At 43.5% G+C, this 14,300-nt stretch overlaps 1 protein-coding gene across 1 annotated transcript in view; it reads right to left on the bottom strand.

Moving 5' to 3' along the window:
- CCDC39 (coiled-coil domain 39 molecular ruler complex subunit) overlaps positions 1–14,300 on the bottom strand; it is a 154,420-nt gene that overhangs the window by 947 nt on the left and 139,173 nt on the right. The window lies entirely within an intron of this gene.

The following is a 14,300-nucleotide window of genomic DNA, read 5'->3' as shown; positions in this document are numbered from 1 at the left end:
CCCTTGTAAGGCGTTAATAAATGTTTTCAATTCCTTATGCATTAAATACATTGCCCAGAATGCTGTATCACCTCTCTTAATGCCATTATATAGGGGGAGTTTTTTAAAGATTTTCCAAAAGAAAAAACACCAGGCCCAGATGGGCTCTTACACTTGTAATGCAGACGTTTAGTTTTTACTTGTCCCTCCTAGGATCTTTAGTACCTCCTTGATTGATGAACTTATTCCATCCTCAATGTTGCATTACTCATAACGAAACCTGGTACGGATCCCATGAATTGTGCTAACAAAAGGCAGATTGCTCTTCCCAAGTCAGACTTTAAGATATTCAATTAGATTGATTTATTTTACCCACTTATATAGCACCATTAATTCCACAGCACTTTACAGACATTACCGGCACTGCCCTCATTGGGTCTCACAATCCAGATTCCCTATAAGTATGTCTTTGGGAGTAAAAAGGAAAACCTGAAGGAAACCCACACAAACACGAGGTGTACAAACAAACCCCTTTGAGATGTTGTTCTTGATGGGATTTGAACCCAGGACCCCAGTGCTGCCCGACACGACATTTGCTGTAACTATACATGATGATCAGGGTGGGGGTCCCCACAAAATGATACACAAACGTTATGGCCATCATCCAGCCACGTAAGTATTGTCTGCACAATCGCCGCTAGGAGTTCAGCTTATGGGATAGGCCGACCTCTGGCTGTCACTGCCAGAAACGGTGCTTGCACTGGCCCTAGCCTGTTTAACCCCCTAAATGCTGCAATCAATAGCGAGCGCAGCATTTAGGAGGCTAGGAAAGGCAGGGCTTTCGATAGTAGTCAAAGCAATTGGAGGTCAAATGATGACCTCTGGGTCTGCCAGCTAGGATGACCAGGAGCATGGTCTAAAAGACATTCTGCTAGTGTCGCACTGACTGATATAATGCATTGCAGTATATGTGTATTGCTAGGCATTATACCAGTGATCAGAGTAATAAGTTAAAATCCCACAGATGCACTCAGTAAAAATAGCTAAAAATACAAAAAAAAAAAAAATAAAGGCTTATATTTACGTGTTCACAAAAACTGTACACCTATTTGGGATCACCGCATATGGAACAACCAAACCTACAAAAATAACGCTAGTTAACCCATTCAGTGAACACAGTAAAAAAAAAAAGTGGCAAAAATACTGCTTTTTAACCCCTTCATGACCCAGCCTATTTTGACCTTAAAGACCTTGCCGTTTTTTGCAATTCTGACCAGTGTCCCTTTATGAGGTAATAACTCAGGAACGCTTCAACGGATCCTAGCGGTTCTGAGATTGTTTTTTCGTGACATATTGGGCTTCATGTTAGTGGTAAATTTAGGTCAATAAATTCTGCGTTTATTTGTGATAAAAACGGAAATTTGGCGAAAATTTTGAAAATTTCGCAATTTTCACATTTTGAATTTTTATTCTGTTAAACCAGAGAGATATGTGACACAAAATAGTTAATAAATAACATTTCCCACATGTTTACTTTACATCAGCACAATTTTGGAAACAAAATTTTTTTTTGTTAGGAAGTTATAAGGGTTAAAATTTGACCAGCGATTTGTCATTTTTACAACGAAATTTACAAAACCATTTTTTTTAGGGACCACCTCACATTTGAAGTCAGTTTGAGGGGTCTATATGGCTGAAAATACCCAAAAGCGACACCATTCTAAAAACTGCACCCCTCAAGGTACTCAAAACCACATTCAAGAAGTTTATTAACCCTTCAGGTGCTTCACAGCAGCAGAAGCAACATGGAAGGAACAAATGAACATTTAACTTTTTTAGTCACAAAAATTATCTTTTAGCAACAATTTTTTTTATTTTCCCAATGGTAAAAGGAGAAACTGAACCACGAAAGTTGTTGTCCAATTTGTCCTGAGTACGCTGATACCTCATATGTGGGGGTAAACCACTGTTTGGGCGCACGGCAGGGCTTGGAAGGGAAGGAGCGCCATTTGACTTTTTGAATCAAAAATTGGCTCCACTCTTTAGCGGACACCATGTCACGTTTGGAGAGCACCCGTGTGCCTAAAAATTGGAGCTCCCCCACAAGTGACCCCATTTTGGAAACTAGACGCCCCAAGGAACTTATCTAGATGCATAGTGAGCACTTTGAACCCCCAGGTGCTTCACAAATTGATCCGTAAAAATGAAAAAGTACTTTTTTTTTCACAAAAAAATTCTTTTAGCCTCAATTTTTTCATTTTCACATGGGCAACAGGATAAAATGGATCCTAAAATGTGTTGGGCAATTTCTCCTAAGTACACCAATACCTCACATGTGGGGGTAAACCACTGTTTGGGCACATGGTAAGGCTCGGAAGGAGCGCCATTTGACTTTTTGAATGAAAAATTATTTCCATCGTTAGCGGACACCATGTCGCGTTTGGATAGCTCCTGTGTGCCTAAACATTGGCGCTCCCCCACAAGTGACCCCATTTTGGAAACTAGACCCCCCAAGGAACTTATTTAGATGCCTAGTGAGCACTTTAAACCCTCAGGTGCTTCACAAATTGATCTGTAAAAATGAAAAAATTCCTTTTTTTTTACACAAAAAAATTCTTTTCGCCTCAATTTTTTCATTTTCACATGGGCAGTAGGATAAAATGGATCATAAAATTTGTTGGGCAATTTCTCCCGAGTACGCCGATACCTCATATGTGGGGGTAAACCACTGTTTGGGCACTCGGCAGGGCTCGGAAGGGAAGGCGCGCCATTTGACTTTTTAATGGAAAATTAGCTCCAATTGTTAGCGGACACCATGTCGCGTTTGGAGAGCCCCTGTGTGCCTAAACATTGGAGCTCCCCCACAAGTGACCCCATTTTGGAAACTAGACCCCCCAAGGAACTTATCTAGATGCATATTGAGCACTATAAACCCCCAGGTGCTTCACAGAAGTTTATAACGCAGAGCCATGAAAATAAAAAATTTTTCTTTCCTCAAAAATGATTTTTTAGCCTGGAATTTCCTATTTTGTCCATAGGAGAAATTGGACCCCAAATATTGTTGTCCAGTTTGTCCTGAGTACGCTGATACCCCATATGTGGGGGTAAACCACTGTTTGGGCACACGTCGGGGCTCAGAAGGGAAGTAGTGACGTTTTGAAAGGCAGACTTTGATGGAATGCTCTGCGGGCGTCACGTTGCGTTTGCAGAGCCCCTGATGTGCCTAAACAGTAGAAACCCCCCACAAGTGACCCCATTTTGGAAACTAGACCCCGAAAGGAACTTATGTAGATGTGTGGTGAGCACTTTGAACCCCCAAGTGCTTCATAGAAGTTTATAATGCAGAGCCGTGAAAATAATAAATACGTTTTCTTTCCTCAAAAATAATTATTTAGCCCAGAATTTTTTATTTTCCCAAGGGTAACAGGAGAAATTGGACCCCAATAGTTGTTGTCCAGTTTCTCCTGAGTACGCTGATACCCCATGTGTGGGGGTAAACCACTGTTTGGGCACACGTCGGGGCTCAGAAGGGAAGTAGTGACTTTTGAAATGCAGACTTTGATGGAATGGTCTGCGGGCGTCACATTGCGTTTGCAGAGCCCCTGGTGTGCCTAAACAGTAGAAACCCCCCACAAGTGACCACATTTTAGAAACTAGACCCCCCAAGGAACTTATCTAGATATGTGGTGAGCACTTTGAACCCCCAAGTGCTTCACAGACGTTTACAACGCAGAGCTGTGAAAATAAAAAATAATTTTTCTTTCCTCAAAAATGATGTTTTAGCAAGCATTTTTTTAGATTCACAAGGGTAACAGGAGAAATTGGACCCCAGTAATTGTTGCGCAGTTTATCCTGAGTACACTGATACCCCATATGTGGGGGTAAACCACTGTTTGGGCACACGTCAGGGCTCGGAAGTGAGGGAGCACCATTTGACTTTTTGAATACGAGATTGGCTGGAATCAATGGTGGCGCCATGTTGCGTTTGGAGACCCCTGATGTGCCTAAACAGTGGTAACCCCTCAATTCTACCTCCAACACTAACCCCAACACACCCCTAACCCTAATCCCAACTGTAGCCATAACCCTAATCACAACCCTAACCACAACCCTAATTCCAACCCTAACCCTAAGGCTATGTGCCCACGTTGCGGATTCGTGTGAGATATTTCCGCACCATTTTTGAAAAATCCGCGGGTAAAAGGCACTGCGTTTTACCTGCGGATTTTCCGCGGATTTCCAGTGTTTTTTGTGCGGATTTCACCTGCGGATTCCTATTGAGGAACAGGTGTAAAACGCCGCGGAATCCGCACAAAGAATTGACATGCTGCGGAAAATACAACGCAGCGTTTCCGCGCGGTATTTTCTGCACCATGGGCACAGCGGATTTGGTTTTTCATATGTTTACATGGTACTGTAAACCTGATGGAACACTGCTGCGAATCCGCAGCGGCCAATCCGCTGCGGATCCGCAGCCAAATCCGCACCGTGTGCACATCGCCTAATTCTAAAGGTATGTGCACACTGCGGAAAACACTGCAGATCCGCAGCAGTTTCCCATGAGTTTACAGTTCAATGTAAACCTATGGGAAACAAAAATCGCTGTACACATGCTGCGGAAAAACTGCACGGAAACGCAGCGGTTTACATTCCGCAGCATGTCACTTCTTTGTGCGGATTCCGCAGCGGTTTTACAACTGCTCAAATAGAAAATCGCAATTGTAAAACTGCAGTGAAATGCGCAGAAAAAAACGCGGTAAATCCGCAGCGGTTTAGCACTGCGGATTTATCAAATCTGCAGCGGAAAAATCCGCAGAGGACCAGAATACGTGTGCACATACCGAAACCCTAGCCCTAACCCTAACCCTATTCTAACAGTGGAAAAAAAAATTTCTTTATTTTTTTTATTGTCCCTACCTATGGGGGTGACAAAGGGGGGGGGGGGGGGTCATTTATTATTTTTTTTATTTTGATCACTGAGATAGATTATATCTCAGTGATCAAAATGCTCTTTGGAACGAATCTGCCGGCCGGCAGATTCGGCGGGCGCACTGCGCATGCGCCCGCCATTTTGGAAGATGGCGGCGCCCAGGGAGAAGACTGACGGGACCCCTGTAGGATCGGTAAGTATGATAATCGGAGCACGGGGGGGGGAATCGGAGCACGGGGGGCATGGAACGGAGCACGGGGGGGCTGGAACGGAGCACGGGGGGTGGAACAGAGCACGGGGGGGTTGATCAGAATGCAGGGGGGGTGATTGGAGCACGGGGGGGTGATTGGAGCACGGGGGGAGCGGACAAGAGCACGGGGGGGGAGCGGAGCACTGGATGGAGGGGAGCCGGAGCAGTGTACCGGCCAGATCGGTGGGGTGGGGGCACATTAGTATTTCCAGCCATGGCCGATGATATTGCAGCATCGGCCATGGCTGGATTGTAATATTTCACCCGTTATAATAGGTGAAATATTACAAATCGCTCTGATTGGCAGTTTCACTTTCAACAGCCAATCAGAGCGATCGTAGCCACGAGGGGGTGAAGCCACCCCCCTGGGCTAAACTACCACTCCCCCTGTCCCTGCAGATCGGGTGAAATGGGAGTTAACCCTTTCACCCGATCTGCAGGGACGCGATCTTTCCATGACGCCACATAGGCGTCATGGGTCGGATTAGCACCGACTTTCATGACGCCTACGTGGCGTCATGGGTCGGGAAGGGGTTAAACATACGACCAAACACAAAGTGTAATAAAACGCAATCAAAAACTTGAATGTAAATAAAAATGTCACTGAAAATATAATCTTCTGCAAAAAACAAGCTGCCATACAGCTCCATCAGCTGAGAAAGAAGCTTTAGCTCTATGAATATAGCGATGCAAAAGCAATTTTTTTAATGTAAAATTGATTTGGTTATGTAAAAGCAGCAAAACAAAAAAAAAATGATATAGATGTGATATCGCTGTAATCAAGCTGACCAAAAGATTAAAGCCGTTTTATCACTTTTACCACTCGGTGATCGGCATAAAAATACAAATAATTCCTGAATTGCTGTTTTTTCTTCATTCTGCCACCCAAAAATCGGAATAGAAAGCGATCACAAATGATGTGCCTGAAAATGGTAATAGTAAAAACATCAACTCGTCCTGTAAAATACAAGTAGTCACTTGACTGTCGGAAGAAACAGAAAAATTATAGCTGTAGCCACACATGAAAAAAAAAATGTGGTAGCACTGTAATTTTGGTGACCCGAAGAATAAGCCTCGTTATCGCTTATGCCGCAAAAAATATATAAAACCAATTCTTAACCTGCTGTTGATTTATTTATTCTGACTCCCAAAGATCACTAGTAAGACTCTGCACATTTATCCTGCGCTCTACGCTGAGCGCTTACACCTGGGTTTCCATGTAAATGTCTGAAATACGTGATTCAGACAGAACCCCTTGCTGAAGAGTCCCAATAATGAAGCAGATGGAAACACTTTGGACTCTGCCCTATGATCCAGTGTTGTCCATCTTTTTAAGAATCCTTTTAGGTGTGCACAAAAATGTGTTCAGCCACAGTTCTGTGTACGTCTGTAAAGGACACCGCTGAACAGAGACCAGACTGAGTCCAGAGAAACTCTGCTGCTTCATTATAGTGAAAGGATACTTTGGGGGTTTCATCTGACTCGCGTCATTTGGAGATTTAGATGGAAACTCGATGTATGTGCTCAGCAGAGAACACAAGATAAATATGATCCAAAATGTTCCCAACAAACGCTTCAAATGAATTTAAAAAAAAAAGTCCTCAGTCGAGTCCGTCATCTGTAATTGGAAAGATAGGGGGCTTCCACCTTGCTGGTAGCACAAAGGCTCTGGAAAAGTGCTATACCCCAACCACTCCTCACCAAAAAAAAAACAAACAGAAGTCTGGGTTCCCAAATCAAAATATCCCTCTCCCTTCTGAGCCTAAACGACATTTAGCTTCAAATGTTTTCCATGTATGTAGTGATAGTCCACTTAATTTACAGGGTGCATTTTTCCAGAAACATGAGCTGGACACAATGTATGGGCACTATAATGTACTGGGCACTACAATGGCAGATTTATAATCTTTACTCTGCAACTTCCATTGCTGCTTTTTTCTGGAAAACACCCATGGAGTCAAAATTGCCACTACACCTGTATATAAATTCTCAAAGGGGTTTAATTGCCAAAATGGGCGTCACTTGTGTTTATTTTTTTTGCTTTTCTGGCACTTAGGGTCCTGCATATGGAGTGCGCAAACTAATCTATGAAAATTTGTTCTCCAATAGTCAAATAGGACTCCTTCCCTCCAGAGTATCGCCGTGTGGTTAAACAGTACTGTACAGCCAAACAAAGTAGTTTTTCGACCACATGGAGTATTGGCGAACTCAGGAGTTCCCCTACACTCCATGTGGTCGAAAAACTACTTTTGAGGCACAGTGCAAAGCTTAGATGGGAAGGAGCACTACATTGGAGTTCAGATTTTCCAGGAACGGTTTGAGGGTGCCATGTCACATTGGCAGAGCCCCTGAGGTGCCAGAACAGCAGAACCCCCATAAGTGACTCCATTTTACAAACTACACTGTTCAATAAATTATTCTAAAAGTGCAATGATCATATTGACACCAGATATGTGTCCCAGAATGTTATACTATTGGTCAAAGAGAAAATAATTATGGTACTGTGGCACCCCTAGGGGTATTTGCCACAAAAATAGTTACTGACAGTAAATGCAAATACTAAAATAGCAAGACTGCACTACCACCTCCGGCCAGAAGGGGGAGCTCCAGAGACTCCCCTTGATCCATTCTGGTCTGAGAGAAGAACTGGCAGTTGGGCCAAGGAGCTGATAGTGAGAGGTCATACAGTTGAATCTCTAACAGCCCTGTGACTGTTACCAGGCCTAAATCACCGGCCTGAGGAGAAGAGGGACAGAGAAAAAGGACATTGTGAGAACCGGGTAGCATTAATCACTACCCAGAACAGGCGCAAAGACGGATACCGGATCCGTGGCTGTATTCATTATATATAATACAGCAACCGGAAAAACGTGAGGTGATATCAGCTTCACTAGGGTCGGATGCAGCAACAGACACAGAGTTCAGCGGTACTCCCAGAGGGGGTAAACCGATAAAAGGACTCGGGTTGCCCGTCGAACCAGGACCCGGAGGGGACAGATTGGGCCGGCAGCCAGTTCACATACAGCAGCAGGGCCACACAGAAATTGCGCACAATAAGAGGCGAAGACCCCGGCAGGGTCAAAGTAACTCAGAGTTCCCATACAGACTCCGGTGACAGGACTGGTTGTAAATCCTTTTATGTTAAAGTAAACTGGTTAAACGTTTCAGTGCCTCAGTCTTTCATTTGGACAATAGCCATCTATCCAGGATCAGGATCGTCACCGCTGGGAGAACCTGCTGCTGATCAAGTAAGTGCCTGTCCCCTCATGATACCCCTTACACTGTGCATTGCCTGAGGCCACAGCACCGGGTCAAGCCACCCGTGACATCCCCCTCAAGAGACAGACTCCATTGGTCCGGTGCTGGGTATCCCGGTCTCCTGGGCGTCACAGTACATTTTTATCACACATTTTGGTTAAGCCCCAGATTTTTTTAATTTTCACACAGGAAAATTGGTAAAATGGCACCAAAATTTGTCACAATTTCTACTAAATAAGGCAATACCCCATATGTGGCTGTACAGTACTGTTTAACCACATGGCGAGACTCTGAAGGGAAGGAGTACTATTGTATTACTAATCCTATAGTTGTGAATAAACACACAACCAGAATAAAGTCCTTTATTTGAAATAAAAAGAAAACACACTTTGTTATTTTTAAATTAAAAAAAGGAAAACTGTCCCCAGTGAGTTGTGGTGATGTAATGTGCATCACTAACACATTTTTATCATTAAAACTGGTGCTGTAATGATGTCCAAAAAGCACATAATATAGTTACATCATACCTGCTCCTTTAGTCATAGATGTGTGGTTCATTTTCTGTTCAGTCACAGGCTTTGACGCCCCCCACCCCGATTTGATTTCCCTGGTTGCGCCGATGTCACTGGAATCCCGCGCTTGCACCGTGTAGCTGCGGTTGCGTAATGTCTATCGCGGAGACGCGCATCTGCCGTCATGTGACTTTCGCTGAAAGTCCTTTTTCTCACTAGCGGTTATTAACTCCAGCAGGTCTCTCCGTTGTACGACTGAGGCCTCATTTAATGTTACTATATGATATTTAGTATTATTGGTATATTATATGGCTGGTATTTATGGTCAAATCCTCTGTCTTACTTTAATTTCGATATTAGAGTGGCAGATCTTCCGCCAAGGCAATAATAGAATGGTATACTGTTTATCACGTTTCTTCCTTTGCAGATGAATGCACCTAATGGTTAAACGTTTGCTTGAGCCCCATCCCTTACTAGTAAGGGCAGGTTTACAACATAAATGGGAGGGGTTTCATTGGTTCATAGTTGGTGGAGATGGAGGAGGGGTTGGAATGCTTCTGCATCAAAATTTGGATACTTTTAAAAACGGCTAGTTCACAAGGGTCGCCTTCTTTCATGGGCGTTCTTAAAGTTAGGTACTATGATTTTTATTTCTTGGAATATTTGTGGGTTTATCAACAATTCTATTAGGGCGAAACTAATAATGTAGTTCAGGATGCTACAAAGGCCTTTTTAAGTGGGATACTGATCAAAGATTAAACTGATAAAAGATAATTCACAAAAATTGGAAAGTAGGGGTTGAGAAACCGAAACATTGTTTACCTAGGATAATAGCCCTGTGAATAGAATGCTTCGGAAAGAGGCCCAGAAAGAACTAAGATTAGTTCACATAGAACAAGCTGACAAAAAAATGTTTTTGAACCATCAGTTTTATGCAGTGGGAGAAACCACTGGCTGCTTATTGGCTAAAATGGCCAAAGCTCAACGAGAAAAAATGCTTTTATACACTAGTTCAAGATAGGGGAGGATTAACCCCTTAACGACCGCCGATACGCCTTTTAACGGCGGCAGTTAAGGGTACATAAACCACAGCGCCGTTAATTAACGGCGCTGTGGAAAAAGTGTATAGCGCCCCCCCAGAGTAGGATTTTATCTGGGGTCTCGGTTGCCAGGGGTAACAGAGACCCCAGAGAACATGATTCGGGTCAGTTTTTACCAAACTCTGAGTTGCGATCGCCGGTAATTAACCGTTTACCGGCGGTCGCAAAAAAAAGCGATTTGCCATTTAATTTCTCTGTCCTCCGATGTGATCGCACATCAGAGGACAGAGAAATGGGGCCCCCGATGCTTACCCGTTTTCCCTGGTGCTCCTCGTGATTCCCCATGGGCACCGTCATCTTCCGGCAAAAAAATGGCGTGCACATGTGCAGTGCGCCCGCCGGCCGGCACCCGGAAGGTCTTTGGGGTCTCGGCTGCCCGGGGTAGCCAGACCGCAAAGAACATGATCGGGGTCGGTTTTTACCGACCCCTGTTTTGTGATCGCCGGTCAATAACTGTTTACCGGCGACCGCCAAAACAAAAAAAATGCTGTGTGTTATTCTCTGTCCTCTGATGTGATCGCACATCAGAACAGAGAAATAGGGGGATTGGGGACCTTGTTATACAGGGTGGTTTTGATTTGATTTAAATCTAACTGATTTAAATCACGATTTAAATCACTAGTCAGTAAGGCTTGATTTAAATCAAAGTTTCTACCTAACTGAATTTGACTCCACAGAGGTCCCAGCCTCTTCTTCACGGCAAAAATGTTACAACATGAACAGAGTTGAGAAAAAGACCTTAATCCTATTGTTCTACAAACCTATGAATACAGAATCAACCCCTTCAGTGCCAAGTCCAAGAAGTTAGACAATATGTTTCTGATTGTTTGGAGTGGAATAGATCTGCACAACACAAGAAGAATGTGAATCTACGTGTGAGGAGGAGGAAGGGCAAGCAGACAAGAAAATGTAAGTGAAACTTTGAGCACAATACTGCAGCATAGCCACAGACAGACAAGTCTGGATCTGTTTGTGTGTAAGATCTGAGGTTTATTACATTCTTTCCTTATAATGGCAGCAGGCCGTAAAAGAGACCCAGTTTGGGAATATTTTAATGAAGCTCCTTCGCCTATCGGTAAGGCAGGCATGCGTGCAAAATGCAAACGATGCAACAAAGAGATGCAAGGCCTGGTGGCGCGAATGAGGCAACATCATGAGAAGTGCGGTGATGAAGATGAGCTTCATTAAAATATTCCCAAACTGGGTCTCTTTTACGGCCTGCTGCCATTATAAGGAAAGAATGTAATAAACCTCAGATCGTACACACAAACAGATCCAGACTTGTCTGTCTGTGGCTATGCTGCAGTATTGTGCTCAAAGTTTCACTTTCATTTTCTTGTCTGCTTGCCCTTCCTCCTCCTCACACTTAGATTCACATTCTTCTTGTGTTGTGCAGATCTATTCCACTCCAAACAATCAGAAACATATTGTCTAACTTCTTGGACTTGGCACTGAAGGGGTTGATTCTGTATTCATAGGTTTGTAGAACAATAGGATTAAGGTCTTTTTCTCAACTCTGTTCATGTTGTAACATTTTTGCTGGGACCTCTGCGGAGTCAAATTCAGTTTTGAGAACTGCGTAAGTAAAGCGAGCGTCTGTGATAATATAGGAGAGAAACTGCCCACTAATCCTACAGAAACCTCTGGAAGAGCATGGCATTGTGAATGTTACACATATACAGCCTTTATTCTACTGAGTTAAACAACTCAGCTTTATCTCATGATGGAAGAACCTTTGGATGGTAAAATATTTTCCTCAAAAAGCAGTTTATTGAAAAAAATCCGATTTAAATAAAAAAAATCCGTTTTTTTTTTTTTTTTTTTTTTTAAAACATTGATTTTTATCCACCCTGCCGGTGCCCCTGGGTCCTCCTGCTTCTCCTGGCTGCCAGCATGTTCCTCCGGGAAGAAAATGGCGGGCGCATGCGCAGTGTGCCCGCCGTGATTTGATGGGCGGCAGAGGAAGATTCTTCCTCTTGTTTTATTTTGGTCACTTTGAGATCCTATCACAGTGATCAAAATAAAAAAAATAGTAAATAACCCACCCTTTATCACCCCCTTAGTTAGGAAAAAATAAAATATAAAAAATCTATGTATTTCCATTTTCCCGGTTAGGGTTGGGGCTAAAGTTAGGGTTAGGGCTAGGGTTGGGGCTAAAGTTAGGGTTAGAGTTGGGATTAGGGTTACGTTTGGGATTAAGGTTAGGTTTGGGATTAGGGTTAAGGTTATAGTTGGGATTAGGGGTGTATTGGGGTTAGGTTTGAGGTTAGTGTTGAGATTAGGATTAGGGGTGTGTTGGGTTTAGGTTTTTGATTAGTGTTGGGGTTAGGGGTGTTTTGGGGGTTAGGGTTGCGATTAGGATTATGGATTGGGTTAGGGGTGTGTTGGGGTTAGGGTTGGAGTTAGAATTGGGAGGTTTCAACTGTTTAGGTACATCAGGGGGTCTCCAAACGAGACAGCCAATTTTGCGCTCAAAAAGTCAAATGGTGCTCTCTCCCGTCTGAGATCTGCCGTGCGCCCAGTGGTTTACCCCCACATATGGGGCATCAGCATACTAAGTACTAGTTGGACAACAACTTTTGGGGTCCAGTTTCTCCTGTTACCCTTGGGAAGAAAATAAAAATTGTGGGCTAAAAAATCATTTTTGTGGGAAAAAAAATTATTTTTTATTTTCACGGCTCTGCGTCAAACTTCTGTGAAGCACTTGGTTGTTCAAAATGCTCACCACACATATAGACAAGTTCCTTGGGGGGGTCTAGTTGCCAAAATGGGGTCACTTGTAGGGGGTTTCTACTGTTTAGGTACATCAGGGGCTCTGCAAATGCAACATAACGCCCGCAGACCATTCTATCAAAGTCTGCATTCTCAAACGGCGCTCCTTCCCTTCCGAGCTTTGCCATGCGTCCAAACAGTGTTCCCCCCCACATGTGGGCTTTCAGCGTACTGAGGAGAAATTGGCCCCCAAAATTTATTGGGAAATTTATCCCGTTAACCAAAAATTTGGGGGTGAAAAGATAATTTTTGTGGAAAAAAAATGTTTTTTTTTAATTTTCACGGCTCTGCATTATAAACTAGTGAAACACTTGGGGGATCTAAGTTCTCACAACACATCTAGATAAGCTCCTTGGGGGGGGTCTAGTTTCCAAAATGGGGTCACTTGTGGGGGTTTCTACTGTTAAGGTACATCAGGAGCTCTGCAAATGCAACATGACGCCTGCAGACCATTCCATCAAAGTCTGCATTTTAAAGGGACTCGGTCACCTGAATTTGGAGGGAACAATCTTCAGCCATAGGGGCGGGGTTTTCGGGTGTTTGATTCACCCTTTCCTTACCCGCTGGCTGCAATATTGGATTGAAGTTCATTCTCTGTCCTCCATAGTACACGCCTGTGCAAGGCTGAAGATTGTTCCCTCCAAATTCAGGTGACAGAGTCCCTTTAAAACGTCACTACTTCCTTTCCGAGCCCCGATGTGTGCCCAAACAGTGCCCCCCCACACAATTTTTGGGGTCCAATTTCTCCTGTTACCCTTGCAAAATAAAAAATTAGGGGCTAAAAAAATTAATTTTTGTAGGAAAAATTTATTTTCACAACTCTGCATTATAAACTTCTGTGAAGCACTTGTGCATTCAAAGTGCTCACCACACATCTACATAAGTTCCTTGTTTCCAAAATGGGGTCACTTGTAGGGGGTTTCTACTGTTTAGGTACATCAGGGGCTCTGCAAACGCAACATAACTTCCGCAGACCATTCTGTAAAAAAGTCTGCATTCCAAAACGGCGCTCCTTCCCTTCCAAGCTCTGCCATGTGCCCAAATAGTGGTCCCCCCAATATAGGGTATCAGCGTACTCAGGATAAATTGCCCAATAAATTTTGTGGTCCAATTTCTCATGTTACCCTTGAGAAAATAAAAAAATTGCGAGCTAAAAAATCATTTTTGAGGAAAAAAAATTGTTTATTTTCACGGCTCTACGTTATAAATTTCTGTGAAGCACTTGGTGGTTCAAAGTGCTCACCGCACATCTAGATAAATTCCATAATGGGTCTAGTTACCAAAATGGGGTCATTTGTGGGGGGTTTCCACTGTTTAGGCACATCAGGGGCTCTCCAAACGCGACATGGCGTCCGATCTCAATTCCAGCGAATTCTGCATTGAAAAAGTCAAACGGTGCTCCTTCTCTTCCATGCCGTGCGCCTAAACAGTAGTTTACCCCCACATATGAGGTATCGGCGTATTCAGGAGAAATTGCACAACAAATTTTGTGGTTCATT

The sequence above is a fragment of the Ranitomeya imitator genome, chromosome 5 (genome assembly GCF_032444005.1).
Source record: "Ranitomeya imitator isolate aRanImi1 chromosome 5, aRanImi1.pri, whole genome shotgun sequence".
NCBI lineage: Eukaryota > Metazoa > Chordata > Amphibia > Anura > Dendrobatidae > Ranitomeya > Ranitomeya imitator.
This window is presented reverse-complemented; position numbering and strand designations above follow the sequence as displayed.